General features: G+C 41.8%; 1 pseudogene; it reads left to right on the top strand.

Moving 5' to 3' along the window:
- Positions 1 to 1,237: 1,237 nt before the first annotated feature.
- LOC111885395 (uncharacterized) lies at positions 1,238 to 10,764 on the top strand (annotated as a pseudogene).
- Positions 10,765 to 16,231: the final 5,467 nt, after the last annotated feature.

Genomic DNA, 16,231 nt, shown 5'->3' on the forward strand with positions numbered 1-16,231 from the left:
TGCAACTTCTATTCTAAAGTCACCAAGGGAGGTGTAAGCCGTATGAAAGAGCACCTTGCTGGAGGTTTTACAAATGTTCTTGCATGCCAAAAATGTCCGAATCATATTCGAAAAGAGGTCAGGGATTATATGAAACAGAAACAACAAATGAAGGAGAGCATTCAAATGGTATCAAGGATGCAAGACTTCGATGATTATTATGGAGACGAAGAAGAGGAAGAATGTGTTTAAGTAACAGGAAAAAGGGGTGAAGGTACCAGCAAGCAACCACCCAGAAAGAAACCAAAACAAAAAGGGCCGATAGATATTGTTTTCACTCCAAAGCCTGAAGATGCACTTAAAGGTAGAAAAGATGGGAAAGGAGGGAAACAACAAACTATAAATGACGTGTGTCGGAAAGAACTACGGGCTAAAGCATGCAGGGAAATAGCAAAATGGTTTTATGATGCAGGTAATTTTTTTAGAGTTATATATTTTGTTATTCTGTTTCTTAAAGAGTTAAAGTTAATATACATGTTCTGATTTATTGATGTTATATATGTTGATTTATTGTGTAGCCATTCCTTTCAATGATACAACCTATGACAGTTTTCATGTCATGGTCGAAGCAATTGGACAGTTTGGTCCTGGGATGAATCCCCCAAGCATGTATGAGTTAAGGGTTCCCTTGTTGAAAAAAGAAGTAGCCACAATTCAAGAAAAAATGGTAGACCACAAGACCGAGTGGGCTCAAAAAGGTTGTTCAATAATGTCGAATGGCTGGCGTGATTCGGTGGTGCAAAAAGATATAATAAACTTTTTAGTCAATTCACCACGGGGATCTATTTTTGTTAAATCCATGGATGTGTCAGAAGTTTCAAAGGATGCAAACTTGTTGTTTGGTGTTCTTGATGACATGGTTCAGGAGGTGGGAGAGTCCAATGTTATACAAGTGATCATAGATAACGCATCTGATTATGTTAAAGGAGGTAAATAATAGATACTTAACTCTAAGTTTAAGTGTCTAACTTTCTTTATTTTATTCGTTATTTGTTTATTTTCAAGTTTATTTGTTGTGAACTTTGCAGGGAAGTTACTGGAAGCCAAAAGACCACACCTCTATTGGACTCCATGCGCGACACATTGTATTGATCTTATGTTAGAGGACATTGGAAAGAACATCCTTCAAGTGAAAAGTTCTTTGAAGAAGTGTATGTTGGAAAATGGGTACATATATACCCATGTTGCTATTGTTAATATGATGAGGAACTTCACCAATCAAAGAAACTTGCATAGACCAGCTATAACCAGGTTTTTGAATTGTGACTCTTAACAGTTGATTAACCATTCATTATTTTTGTTGTGTTTAATATTCAATTGTTGCATTAATTGTAGGTTTGCAACATCATTCATCACCCTGTCATAATTTCACAAGCAAAAAGACAACTTAAAAAAATGGTTTTGTCAAAAGAGTGGAATAAAAGCAAGTGGGCCAACGATGCAACAACAATCAAGATTAAAGAATATTTCATATCAGACACATTTTGGAGAAATATTTTGTATTCTCTTAAGTTGACAGGACCGCTTGTTAAGGTCCTTAGAATGGTGGACGGGGAGAAAAAGCCAGCTATGGGTTATATTTATGAGGCAATGGACCGAGCCAAGGAGACTATCTCAAAATCCTTTCTCTACAAAGAAAAGGAGTATGAGAAAGCTTTTAAGTTTATTGATGACAGGTGGCAATGTCAACTTCATCGCCCCTTGCATACAGCTGGACATTACCTAAATCCAGAAATCTTTTATGCTAACCAAGCTGGCACATCTTGTGAAGAAGTTATGACGGGATTATATGCATGCATCGAGCAGTTGGTACCAAATTTGAGTATGCAAGATAAGATTACGGAAGAATTATCTTTATATCAAAGTGCTCAAGGTTTATGTAACAGCCCGAAATCTCAGGTATTATTAAATTATGTTTTTGGGTGGTTTAAGAGGGGACTCGGCGAGTTGGAGCCTAGACTCGCCGAGTAGGATCGCAGACTTGGTCGCGGGATCGCGACTGGACTCGACGAGTCCAGGTATGGACTCGGCGAGTCGACGCTGTTTAGCGGAAACCCTAACCGTTCAGGTTTGGGACGTATAAAAGGGACTCATTGGCCGTCATTGTTCGTTTTAGCCTTCTGAGAAGAACCCTAAATCGATTTAGTGCAGCTGGAGCAAGGATCTTAGGCCATTGTTGGTTATAGAAGAGTGGTTGTGCAAGGAAGAGAAAGGATTGGCTAAAGGAGCAGCAAGGGGTCACATTCTGAGGATTGGGAATACAGAGAATACATCATCCAGGTAAGAATTCGTGTATGCTCTGCTATATTGATGTATTTATGAAATTAGGGTTTATAGAACCCATTTAGTGATTAGATGAAGTAGTGCCTTGTTACCCAACGACTATAATCTTGTAGTAGGACCTTTAGAGGTCCAGAAGGCCCCATGCATGTGTATTTCGGGACGAGACCTATCTCAGGAAGCAGTTACTCGTCTGCATGGCATGGACTCGCCGAGTTGTTCTTCAGACTCGGCGAGTAGCTTGAAGATTTACTGGGACTCGCCGAGTTGTTCTTCAGACTCGGCGAGTGGAGTCGGGGTGGCCCCGCGATTCTTCCAGGAGTAACTCGTCGGGTCGAGGAGGGTACTCGACGAGTAGATAAGGAATCTCAGAAAGTTGGAAGACGTCTAGACTCGCCGAGTCGCCATGGTACTCGCCGAGTCCGGTCGAGTTGACCGTTGACCGTTGACCAGAGTTGACCTAAGTCTGACTTCTTAGGGATAGTCACACTTAGAAGATATAAGTATTAATGAGATATGTAATGTTATAGGGAGGTTGTAGCTCGTCGGTTGTGCACGAGTCATTTCGGGATTTGCTAGCGTTCAGCTTTTACGAGGTGAGTCTTCTCACTATACTGTACCCGGAAGGGTTGACTGTGTGACCGGAAGGTCAGATATGACATGTGATATGTATGCTATATGTGGTAAGTTATTTGTTATGTGTGCTATGTATGTTATGTGGGCCGGAAGGCAATATGTTATGGGCCGGAAGGCGATTATATTATGGGCCGGAAGGCGTTGTATTGAGGACCGGAAGGTCAGGGCCTGGAAAGGCGTATGTGCGTAAGTGTATATTGGGGAACTCACTAAGCATTTATGCTTACAGTTGTTATGTATGTGTTTCAGGTACTAGCGAGAACCGTGGGAAGGCGCCGGCGTGATCGATACACACTGAAGAATGTTTTATGATCTTGGGATTTTGAATATTTGTATTTGACAGAATACTTAAACTATTCATGCCTTGTTTTAAATGGAAATAATTATATTTTAAAAATGAAAAATTTGTTTGAAAATTTGAGTTGTTACAATTGGTATCAGAGCCTTGGTTTGAGGGATTCGGGTGCACCTTCGGGGGTAACTGAACTCAAACCGAGGATTTGAGGAAACTTTTCAAATAAAGGCATAAACTTTTGTAAATGGTTTTGTGGTAAGCAAGAAAGAAGCAGTGTGTACGATCAGTCAGCGCCCGAACGGTAAAGATCCCCAAAATACCTTACAATATTATATGATGTGAATTGTTATGCATGCTAGAAGACTAGGTATTCATGATAGGACTAGAGTGGCCTGATTTGTGATGCCTTAGTCTAGGGAAGTTTGCTTATATGAGATGCTTTGCTAGTATGCGGGTAGATAGTGCATATCAGAAGTAGAGTACTCACTATCCGAAGTTTGGGGAGGAGGACTTGGGATGAACACTGATGTGGTGTGGTCGGTAGTATTGGGCCCGTACTACCGAGGACACCGGGTCAGTGGGAGACCCAAGTAAGAATCCCTGGATATCGGGGACGGGGTAGGGTTGCGTTATCGAGTGCAATTACACTTGATGGAGACTCTGATAGTTTTATGTTGTATTTCAGAGACACCATGGTTAGACCACGCCACGGAGCGAGTACGAGCGGTGTGAGTGACGAGGATATTCGTCAAATGATTCACGAGGAGGTGGCGGCGGCGATCCGGGCTGAGATCCCGGAGATGTTTGGGTCTATCAAGACCACCCTGATGGAGACATTCGATGAGCGGTACGCCGCGTTGACTGAGGCTGCAACCGCTGCAGCTACCGCAGCTGTGGCCGCTGCTAGGCCACAGGGGGGTGACTCGTTGCTGTTCCGAGAGTTCAGCAACACGAAGCCACCAGAGTTCGATGGGACGCAGGATCCGATTGCTGCGATGAGGTGGATCGCAGATATAGAGGGGTGCTTCTACACTTGTTCATGCCCGGAGCACCTGAGGGTACGGTTCGCTTTGAACCAGCTCCGTCTGGGAGCAAAGGACTGGTGGAAGTTCGTGACGGCGAACTTCACTTTGGCAGAGATTGCGGCAGTGACATGGGAGGGGTTCACTACCATGTTCAGGGATGAGTACGTTCCTCCGGTGGAGCGGGAACGATTGGTTCAGGAGTTCTTAACCCTCAAGCAGGGTACTGACTCAGTGGCAGCGATCACGCGGAAGTTCCATGAGAGGGCGATGTTTTGCCCCGAGCTGGTGGCCACAGAGCAGGCTCGGATGAGCCGGTACTTGGGTGTTCTGAGGAGGGAGATCCGGGAGTTTGTGTCAAACTCCACTTACCATACTTTTACTGAGCTTCAGGCGAATGCCAGGAAGCGTGAGATCGAGTTAGAGACTCAGGCCAGGGAGGAGGCCGAGTCTCAGCAGGCAGACCGGCGGCCGGCTCAGTCTCAGCCGGCGGCCAAGCGGATCAAGTCCGCCGATTCGAGGACGGGAGGTTCGAAGAACCGAACTTGCGTAAAGTGCGGCAAGGGTCACGATGGGGCGTGTCGAGCCGGTGCTTGCTACAAGTGTGGCAAGGAGGGGCACATTGCTAGGGAGTGTCCCAAGGGATTTACGGTTTGCTTTCATTGCAACCAGACCGGCCATCGGAAGGCCGAGTGCCCTCAGCTTCGTCAGGGATCTGCACCTGCTGCCAGGACTACTGAGACTCGACCGGTGAAGGTCGAGGCCCCGAGGGCTCGTGGGAGAGCCTTTCAGCTGACTGTGGAGGAGGTCCGCGCTGCGCCCGATGTTGTGGCAGGTATGTCGTAATTCATGTATTTATTTTAATGTCGATATGTTATGCTTATGTTATTATGCGCGTAGGTACCTTCCTTGTGAACTCTGTGCCTGCCTTAGTGTTATTTGACTCGGGTGCTAGTAGGTCCTTTGTGTCCTTAGCCTTTAGTCAGCATATCGGCGTTAGTCGTGAGTCGTTGAGTCGACCTTTGAGAGTTTCTATAGCTGACGAGAAATCGATTTATGCCACGGAGGTCCTTCGAGGATGTATGCTAGAGATTTTCGGGGTTGAATTCCCGATTGACCTGATTCCTATTGCGATGGGTGACGTCTGTGTTATCGTGGGCATGGACTGGTTGAGCCGATTCGGCGCTGTCATCGACTGTGAGCGTCAGTTGGTGACCATACGAGACCATAGAGGGGGAGTTCTTTCGGTGTACGGTGAGGGTACCCGTTCAGGATCAGCTTTTTGTTCGGCCGCTAGGGCGAGGCAGTGTCTACAGCAGGGCTGTAAGGGTTTTGTGGCGTATGTGATGGATACGCGGGAGGTTTCCGAGAGACCGAAGTCAGTTAAGGAGGTCCCTGTGGTGCGTGAGTTTTCAGATGTTTTTCCCGAGGAACTGCCGGGAGTACCTCCTGTGAGGCAAGTAGAGTTTGGTATCGATCTGGTTCCGGGGGCCGCGCCTATTGCTAAAGTGCCCTATCGTCTTGCACCTCCAGAGATGCAAGAGTTGTCCTCGCAACTCCAGGAGTTGCTGGGAAAGGGATTCATTCGGCCGAGCAGCTCGCCTTGGGGAGCACCTATTCTGTTCGTCAAGAAGAAGGATGGTTCACACCGGATGTGCATTGATTACCGGGAGTTGAACAAGCTAACGGTCAAGAACCGTTACCCGTTGCCGAGGATCGATGATTTATTCGATCAGTTGCAGGGAGCATCTTGGTTTTCCAAGATCGATCTGAGGTCAGGATACCATCAGGTGAGAGTACGGAGTGAGGACGTCCAGAAGACAGCGTTTAGGACGCGATATGGGCATTATGAGTTTGTGGTGATGCCTTTTGGACTCACCAATGCCCCGGCTGTGTTCATGGATCTCATGAACAGGGTATGCAGGCCGATGTTGGATCGGTCAGTGATTGTATTTATCGACGACATTCTGGTGTATTCGAGATCTAGAGAGCAACATGAGGAGCATTTGAGGGAGGTCCTGGAGGTATTGAGGTCGGAGAAGCTTTATGCAAAGTTCTCCAAATGTGACTTCTGGTTGCGGGAGGTCCAGTTTCTAGGACATGTGGTTAATCAGAAAGGGATATTGGTCGATCCGGCCAAGGTTGAGGCGGTGATGAGTTGGGAGGTGCCGAAGTCACCCTCTGAGATCAGAAGTTTCCTTGGGTTGGCAGGGTATTATCGGAGATTTATCAAGGATTTCTCCAAGATCGCAGTGCCACTCACCAGATTGACCCGGAAGGGTGTTGCATTCTCATGGGGGCCCGAGCAGCAGACCTCCTTTGAGACACTTCGCCAGAGATTGTGCGAAGCCCCGGTATTAGCTCTCCCAGAAGGGATGGAAGATTTCGTGGTATATTGCGACGCATCGATTTCGGGATTGGGTGCAGTGTTGATGCAGAGGGGTCATGTGATAGCTTATGCGTCGAGGCAGCTGAAGCCTCATGAGACGAGATATCCCACACATGATTTAGAGTTGGGGGCAGTAGTGTTCGCTCTCAAAATTTGGCGTCACTACTTGTATGGGGTTCGATGTACGATATACACGGACCATAAGAGTTTGAAGTATTTGATGGATCAACCCAACCTAAATATGCGTCAGAGGAGGTGGTTGGATGTGGTCAAGGATTATGATTGTGAGATCCTGTACCACCCAGGCAAGGCTAATGTGGTAGCCGATGCATTGAGCCGCAGGGCGGAGAGCACTCCATTGCGAGATGTATGCTTGAGACTGACTGTGATGACTCCAGTATTGGACGCTATTCGTGGGGCCCAGGCAGAGGCTGTGCGACCAGAAATGCAGAAGAAAGAGCGGGTTGTGGGGTTAATCTCAGAGTTTGTCAAGGATAGTCGAGGCCTTATGACGTTTCAGGGTCGGATTTGGGTACCGTTCGTGGGCGGTACGCGTATTACGTTGATGGAAGAGGCTCATAGATCGAAATTCTCGGTCCATCCCGGTGCTACAAAGATGTATTTGGATTTAAGGAAGGAATATTGGTGGCCCTGTATGAAGAGGGACGTAGCATGGTTCGTTGAGAGGTGCTTGACCTGCCGTAGGGTTAAGGCCGAACACCAGAGACCGCATGGCAAGTTGCAGCCATTGGAGATCCCCGAGTGGAAGTGGGAACAGATCACTATGGATTTTATCACCAAATTGCCAAGGACTGCTAGGGGAGTTGACGCAATTTGGGTGATTGTGGATAGGTTGACGAAGAGTGCACACTTCCTTGCCATCAGTGAGAGTTCTTCAGCGGAAAAGTTGGCGGAGATATACGTGAAAGAGGTGGTATCTCGGCACGGGGTGCCGATCTCGATTGTGTCAGACCGCGATGTGCGCTTCACTTCCAGGTTCTGGAAGAAATTCCATGAGGAGCTGGGTACTAAATTGCATTTTAGTACCGCATACCATCCCCAGACAGACGGTCAGAGCGAGCGGACAATTCAGACGCTGGAGGACATGCTCCGAGCGTGTGTGTTAGACTTCGGGGGTAGTTGGGATGCGTATTTACCATTGGCAGAGTTCTCCTACAACAACAGCCATCATTCGAGCATTGGTATGCCACCTTTCGAGCTGTTGTATGGTAGGAGGTGTCGGACCCCCATTTGCTGGGGAGAGGTGGGACAGAGAGTGATGGGCAGCACGGAGATCGTGCTCCAGACGACAGAGCAGATTCAGCGAGTGAGACAAAGGTTATTGACTGCCCAGAGCCGACAGAAGAGTTATGCAGACAGGCGCCGATCCGAGCTTGAATTTCAGGTCGGCGACTTCGTTCTCCTGAAGGTCTCTCCTTGGAAAGGAGTGATTCGGTTCAGGAAGAGAGGCAAGTTGGGGCCCCGGTATATTGGGCCATTTCGTGTGATTGCAAGGATAGGTCGGGTAGCCTACCGGTTGGAGTTGCCAGCAGAGTTGGGTCAGATCCATGACACTTTTCATGTGTCGCAGTTGAGGAAGTGCATAGCCGATGAGTCGGCAGTGGTTCCATTGGAGGATATTCAGGTGGATGCGAGCCTGAATTACGTGGAGAGACCAGTGGCTATCAGGGATCGGAAGATCAAGGTTCTGAGGAACAAGGAGGTACCTCTGGTGTTGGTTCAATGGCAACACCGTAAGGGATCGGAAATGACTTGGGAGCTGGAACGTGAGATGCGGGAGCAGCATCCGGAACTATTTGCAGAGTGAGACTTCGAGGGCGAAGTCTAATCCAAGTGGGGGAGAGTTGTAACAGCCCGAAATCTCAGGTATTATTAAATTATGTTTTTGGGTGGTTTAAGAGGGGACTCGGCGAGTTGGAGCCTAGACTCGCCGAGTAGGATCGCAGACTTGGTCGCGGGATCGCGACTGGACTCGACGAGTCCAGGTATGGACTCGGCGAGTCGACGCTGTTTAGCGGAAACCCTAACCGTTCAGGTTTGGGACGTATAAAAGGGACTCATTGGCCGTCATTGTTCGTTTTAGCCTTCTGAGAAGAACCCTAAATCGATTTAGTGCAGCTGGAGCAAGGATCTTAGGCCATTGTTGGTTATAGAAGAGTGGTTGTGCAAGGAAGAGAAAGGATTGGCTAAAGGAGCAGCAAGGGGTCACATTCTGAGGATTGGGAATACAGAGAATACATCATCCAGGTAAGAATTCGTGTATGCTCTGCTATATTGATGTATTTATGAAATTAGGGTTTATAGAACCCATTTAGTGATTAGATGAAGTAGTGCCTTGTTACCCAACGACTATAATCTTGTAGTAGGACCTTTAGAGGTCCAGAAGGCCCCATGCATGTGTATTTCGGGACGAGACCTATCTCAGGAAGCAGTTACTCGTCTGCATGGCATGGACTCGCCGAGTTGTTCTTCAGACTCGGCGAGTAGCTTGAAGATTTACTGGGACTCGCCGAGTTGTTCTTCAGACTCGGCGAGTGGAGTCGGGGTGGCCCCGCGATTCTTCCAGGAGTAACTCGTCGGGTCGAGGAGGGTACTCGACGAGTAGATAAGGAATCTCAGAAAGTTGGAAGACGTCTAGACTCGCCGAGTCGCCATGGTACTCGCCGAGTCCGGTCGAGTTGACCGTTGACCGTTGACCAGAGTTGACCTAAGTCTGACTTCTTAGGGATAGTCACACTTAGAAGATATAAGTATTAATGAGATATGTAATGTTATAGGGAGGTTGTAGCTCGTCGGTTGTGCACGAGTCATTTCGGGATTTGCTAGCGTTCAGCTTTTACGAGGTGAGTCTTCTCACTATACTGTACCCGGAAGGGTTGACTGTGTGACCGGAAGGTCAGATATGACATGTGATATGTATGCTATATGTGGTAAGTTATTTGTTATGTGTGCTATGTATGTTATGTGGGCCGGAAGGCAATATGTTATGGGCCGGAAGGCGATTATATTATGGGCCGGAAGGCGTTGTATTGAGGACCGGAAGGTCAGGGCCTGGAAAGGCGTATGTGCGTAAGTGTATATTGGGGAACTCACTAAGCATTTATGCTTACAGTTGTTATGTATGTGTTTCAGGTACTAGCGAGAACCGTGGGAAGGCGCCGGCGTGATCGATACACACTGAAGAATGTTTTATGATCTTGGGATTTTGAATATTTGTATTTGACAGAATACTTAAACTATTTATGCCTTGTTTTAAATGGAAATAATTATATTTTAAAAATGAAAAATTTGTTTGAAAATTTGAGTTGTTACAGTTTATTTGGTTTTCCAATGGCAATAAGACAAAGAAAGTCAAAAGCATCTGCTAAGTGGTGGATATCTTTTGGGTCTTTAGCCCCTAAATTGCAAAACTTTGTTGTACGAGTCCTTAGCCTCACATGTAGTGCTACAAGTTGTGAGAGAAACTGGGGAGTCTTTCAACACGTAAGTTCATGGATTTATGTTATTATCTTTTCATTTGTTTACACATTGTTACATGTCTAATATTATTTAACTCTTTCACGGTATTTTGTATTGTTGTAGCTTCACACCAAAAAACGAAATAGATTGGCACAAAGTAGACTAAATGATATGGTCTATGTGAAATTCAACCGTTCCTTGAATCTTCGATCCAAAAGAAATGACAAGGCTGATCCTATCCTTCTAAATGAAATAGATGAGAGCAATGAGTGGTTGTTGGGAACAATGGAGCAGTATGAAGCTGATAATATAGTGTTTGAGAGTGAGGATTTGACTTGGGATGTTGTAGAAGATGCATCTGGGGAAATGAGCCTATCTATTCAACAAGAGGAGCTTTAAAAGATAAAGGAGTTGCTGGAAGTAGTACTAGTAGGCCGCCTGCACAAGATAAAGGTGTTGCTGGAAATGGTAGGCCACCTGCATGTAGTAGAAAGTCACCTTATACACTACCACCTGAACCTAGTAGACTTGTGTTGGTGGATGAAGAGATAGAAGAAGATATTGGATTGTCTTGTGACGAGGTCGAGGAGGTAGATTATGAGCTCGGGTTTGATGAGGGTTGATGACAGTTGATTATTATATTTGGTTTCATTTTGCATGAGTATGGTAAACTTGCATTTTGCTTTTTGAGTTTTAACTAATCACTGTCAGGTTTGTTTTCAGTTTGCATATGGCATGAATTTTGGAATTTGGTTTCATTTGATATGTTTAATGTTTATGGTGTTTTCGTTTGTTATTGGTAAACATGAATTTTGCTTATATATAGTAATTACTACTAGTGCGCCACACCTACGTGATGCGCTCGCAATCGCATCTCGCAATACACATCGGTCTCCGGGACCTAATCGCAACGGAGCGCAACACGCTTTTTTAAACCAAACATTAAATCTAAGAAAAAAAGGTGAAGATCATTTGCTTTCTTACATCAAAGAAATTTTAGCTCAAGACATTAAGTCATCCTCTTAACAAACATCTTGGAAGCACAACCAAAAGGCTCCTTAAACGCAAATTTAAAACAACAATTCATCAGAAAAAACATAGTGACAGATAATCCGAAACTTTCTGCCAAGGTCAATTTAGGAATTTGTTTTCAAAGGTGCAAAAGGGAATACATATGTAACGCCTGTAGATCAAGGCTAGTCAATTTAGAGACGATAAGCGTCAAAAAAATGAATTTTTGATGGAAGATTATTTATAATGAATAATCTTAACTAAGTTTTAGTATATGTTACAAGGATTCCGTACATATAAAGAACGTCAAAATCCGAGTTATAACGAAGAAGTTATGACCTGTCGAAGTTTCGCGACAGAACCGGCACGACACAACGCGACGTAAAAAGTGAATTTACGTTAGAGTGATATTTAGCCTTAGAAATCTAAATGAAAGTCATAGAATACGTTAAACCGTGAGCGTGCATAAAAAGAACGTCCAAATCTGATTTCGTATGAGGAAGTTATGATTTTTCTAAGTTTCGACTTAGCGGTATGCAGCTCGAATACTCGATTTGAGATCGAGTGGTTTATAGCCGAAACAATCTAAACAAGAATCAAAGATCTCGTTAATAGTAGTAAAACGATAAAAAGATAGGCGAAAACGGACGTCAGATGAAGAAGTTATGAATTTATATCGAAATTTTCTTGTTTCAGCCTACTAAAAATAAATAATAAAAACAAATTCAAAATTAGCCGACGGAGTCTAAACAAAAGTTGTAGATCATAGTCTCACTTACGCGGGGATATAAAGAACGTCGAAAACGGAGTTCGTATGAGGAAGATATGAATTTTTGAAGTTTATTAAATATTTTCGGTATTTAATTTAAATATAAATTCCAATATTATCCAGGGGGGGGGGGGGGGAGTCATCGGTCTTATCCCCATTACGCCCAGCGTAAATTGAAGTTCCAGCCCCCTATATAAGGATGTCGAGGGCAGCCGAGTTCTTTGCTCATTTCTTCCCTTTCTCTCGCGTTTTTGCATCGTTTTTCGTGCAAGAATTGTCCCGAAGCCTCGGTATCATTCCCGAGCCCCGAAGCAAGGCCTGAGGCCCCGAAGATCCCGAGAAGTGAAATTCCCGAGCCGAAGCTCTGCCCGCGAGGAGCCCGGTTTTTGTGAAGATCTTCCAGATCTACCGAAGAATACTACTTTTACAAGCCGTAGTGCTGTCCAATCATCTTCTGATCAAGTGAGTGCATAGTCACTTTCATCTTACACATAGATATGATGTATTTTATAAAATACGTGCTATGTGTATATATATTGTTGTTTATATGTGTGAGTGTGTAGTCACTTTCTTCTTATACATAAATATTAAGTATTTGCTATGAAATACTTGTTATGTGTATATATTGTTGTTTATTTGGAGTGAGTGTATAGTTACTTTCTTCTAACATATAAATATAAAGTAATAGCTATGAAATACGTGCTATGTGTTATGTATTATTTGTCTATTTGAGATGGGCTTGGAATTGATGTTTTTATACGGGTCTTAAATGATTTAAATTGTGCTTGTATTTATATCTACAAAAATGTTGGGTAGAACATGGGTAGATGGAATAGTTGGTGACGATGCGACTTCGTGCCTATTAAGTAAAGCTTTGGTGACGATGCGACTTTGTGCCTATTAAGTAAAGCTTTGGTGACGATGCGACTTCGTGCCTATTAAGTAAAGCTTTGGTGACGATGCGACTTCGTGCCTATTTGATAAACCTTGGTGACGATGTGACTTCGTGTCTGTTGTGTAAAAACCGGTGACTATGAGACGTAGTGCTTGTTGTGTAAACCCTGGTGACTATGAGACGTAGTGCCTATTGTGTAAACCTTGGTGACTATGAGACGTAGTGCCTATTGTATAAACCGTAGTATCAAATGGACTTTGTGCCAACTCCTTAGGTAAATCCTTAGGAATGAATGAATGAAGGATAGTTGGTTCTTAGGGTAAACCCTTGAGAAAATAAAGGAGATATGGGGAAGGGTATTTGGGTTGATTGTTTGATAATTGAATATAATAAATGTATTATTGTGGGTTGAAAACCCTATATGCTCACCAGGCTCCCAAGCCTGACCCACTCAGTTTTCTTTGCATTACAGGTAATGACACAAAGGTATAAATTGGTGGACTTGACGAAAGATTTTGGATTATAGATCAGTAGTTATAAATAACCGTTGTAAGGTCTATTTTATATTGTTTAAGCTTTTGGTCTGTATCGGAACATGACATCTCGAGGTTTTATTATTTAATGAAAATACATTCTCTTTGAGAAACGTTTTGATAAATTTTATCATATTTTATTTTGGGAACAAATTCCACAACTCTTTTAATCAAAGGATTACTCTGATTTTATAAAACGAAACATAAACAAATCGGTCTTTTCTGGCCGTGAAAATGGGGATGTCACAACATATATCAAAGCTACATGAAGAATGTAGTTAGAAATCTTACTTTGCAGATTGTTATAACATGTATAAGTTGGTGCACAATCAAGAGAAACATCCATATGTGAGCAAGATCCAGGATATTTGAAGTCTTCGTATCATGGGAGACTTTACGTTGATGGTTGTAATCAAAAGAATAGCTTAGATTACTTCCAAAAACAAAGGTGGAATTACCATCATGAACAGAATCTACATTATACTCTTGCTTCTTTAAGTAATCACAGCTTCCTGCTCGTTTAATATCCATGATGTTCGTTTCATCATTAAGTTTCATGTTTCCCTTGAAGTTGGATCTTTTTTGCATGAGTTCTATATGAAAGATTCCATAGACTTCACTGTTCCCAAACATTATTCAACTATCTACATTCCAATGCTGCAATTTTTACCTGTTAACAAATAAACAAAAGTTGAATAACATGTTGGCATTATGTCGAACACCTGGTGGGTGGAAGTTAAAATTTTCATAATTCCCCTGTATCAAAACATCAACGATATTGCCAAGTCTACCACATACTTCCCAAAAATCCCTAGATGTCATAGATGTTAGGAAATTCATAATGTAAATTGTTGGACTTGCATGAGAAAAATGTGCCTAAGAATTCCCAGAATGCCCCAATACCGATTCCCTGTTATGCGATCCTTCCAATATCGATTCCCTATTATGCGATCCTTGTGGTGTGATTCTCTTTTATGTGGAACCTCCTTCCAATTGCTATCTGCCTTCCACCGATCATAAATAGCCGCATCCAAAAACACAATTTCACCCAAATCAGGTGAAAGGCGTCGAACATGAGATGTTGAAAAAAATGAACCTCCTTGAATCCTTGAAGCCGAGACATAAAACGAAAAACATGTTGTAGGGATTAATCATGAATCAATGTTCTCTGGAAATGATATTATGAACGAATCAAGTGTTGTGATAAATAATATCAGACAAATCCCTTTTAAATGACACAATTTTTAGTTTTTGTAAACGTGAATAAGGAAGAATAAGGAAACGTGAATAAGGCGCAACAATTTTTTTTTGGAAATTGTTTTTTTTTAATTAGTTCACTAATCAGAACTAGGCAATTTTATGTATAGGATACTTATGTTTATATACCCTTAAGGGTATATTCACTTTTCTCATATTTGTTATGATATTAGTAGTATCTAATTTTTTAAAATTCAAAAAACTAGCAATCTAGGGTCTCCGATTAATCTATGTGTAGTTAATTGATCTCTTAATCGTAATCCGCTGACTAGCTAATGTGAAGCGATTTTTTACAACATTGATATCATGTTTGTCAAAATCGCGATCCTAAGATCCTACGATCCTAGAAATGAAAAACGATCTGGATCGTAAACGGATCGTATCTGGGGTTGGATCGCATGTAGGATCGTAAGATCGTAGGTAAGATCGAGTTTCGATCCGATCCTACCTTCTCTTTATTTATTTATTTATTTTTTTGCAAATGAAAATTATTTTTACCACTCTATGTCGAGATCCGGTCCGATCCTACCTAATTTTGTGAGACTGTGATACCAATTTTTTCTAGTTAAATATTCTAATATTCTAGTGTTTATAAAAATTAAATACATGTAATATTCTAATATTCAAAAACAATAATTTTAACATATTTTACATTAAAATATTCTAAAGCATATAGTGTTAGAATATATTGCATATTCTATTTTTACGAACAATAGAATATTAGAATATTTTAATAAAAATATTTGATCTCACGGTCTCACAAAATTATATTGGTTTCATATATATATATATATATATATATATATATATATATATATATATATATATATATATATATATATATATATATATATATATATATATATATATATATATATATATGGAAAAGTTTAATAGAAAACCATAATTATTGGTTCCTCAAGGAACCAAATCTTTTTTTCAAGTTTTGGAATTTATTCTTTATCGAAAAAAAATCTAAAAATATCAAAATTCATATATTAACATTGTAAATGTGAAAAATATTTTTCGGATTCACCGTGTGAATCCGGATTCACATTGTGAATTTTCAAAGATTCATATTGTGAATTTGACGATTTTTTTTTTTTCGAATTTGATATCTTTGAAAAAATGATAAAAAGTTATGAATTTCTGTATTTTTAGTTTTCTTTTTTTTGATAAAAAATAAGTTCTAAAATATGAAAAAAAAAAAAATTGGTTCCTTGATTCTTTGGTTAATTATGGTTCTCTATTGAACCTCACCCTCTATATATATATATATATATATATATATATATATATATATATATATATATATATATATATATATATGTGTGTGTATGTGTGTGTGTGTGTGTTAAAAGTAGTTTTCATTAAATAAAAATGTGGAAAAGCAAATATAAACTATAAATAAAAGGGTCAAAATTGTAATATTTCAATCAGCGTGTCTTTGTAGATAAGAAAATGAAAAAAAAAAATATTAATATATTAATAAAATAAACTGAAAATAAACAATCAGTCATATCATAAAATCAAATTTAATCATTTTCCTAGCCTATCAATTACTGTGCAGATAAAATCCCCCCGTATTAATCCACAAATTGTGAGAAATGATAAAAGTACGAGAA

This window comes from Lactuca sativa, chromosome 9 (genome assembly GCF_002870075.4).
Source record: "Lactuca sativa cultivar Salinas chromosome 9, Lsat_Salinas_v11, whole genome shotgun sequence".
Taxonomy (NCBI): domain Eukaryota; kingdom Viridiplantae; phylum Streptophyta; class Magnoliopsida; order Asterales; family Asteraceae; genus Lactuca; species Lactuca sativa.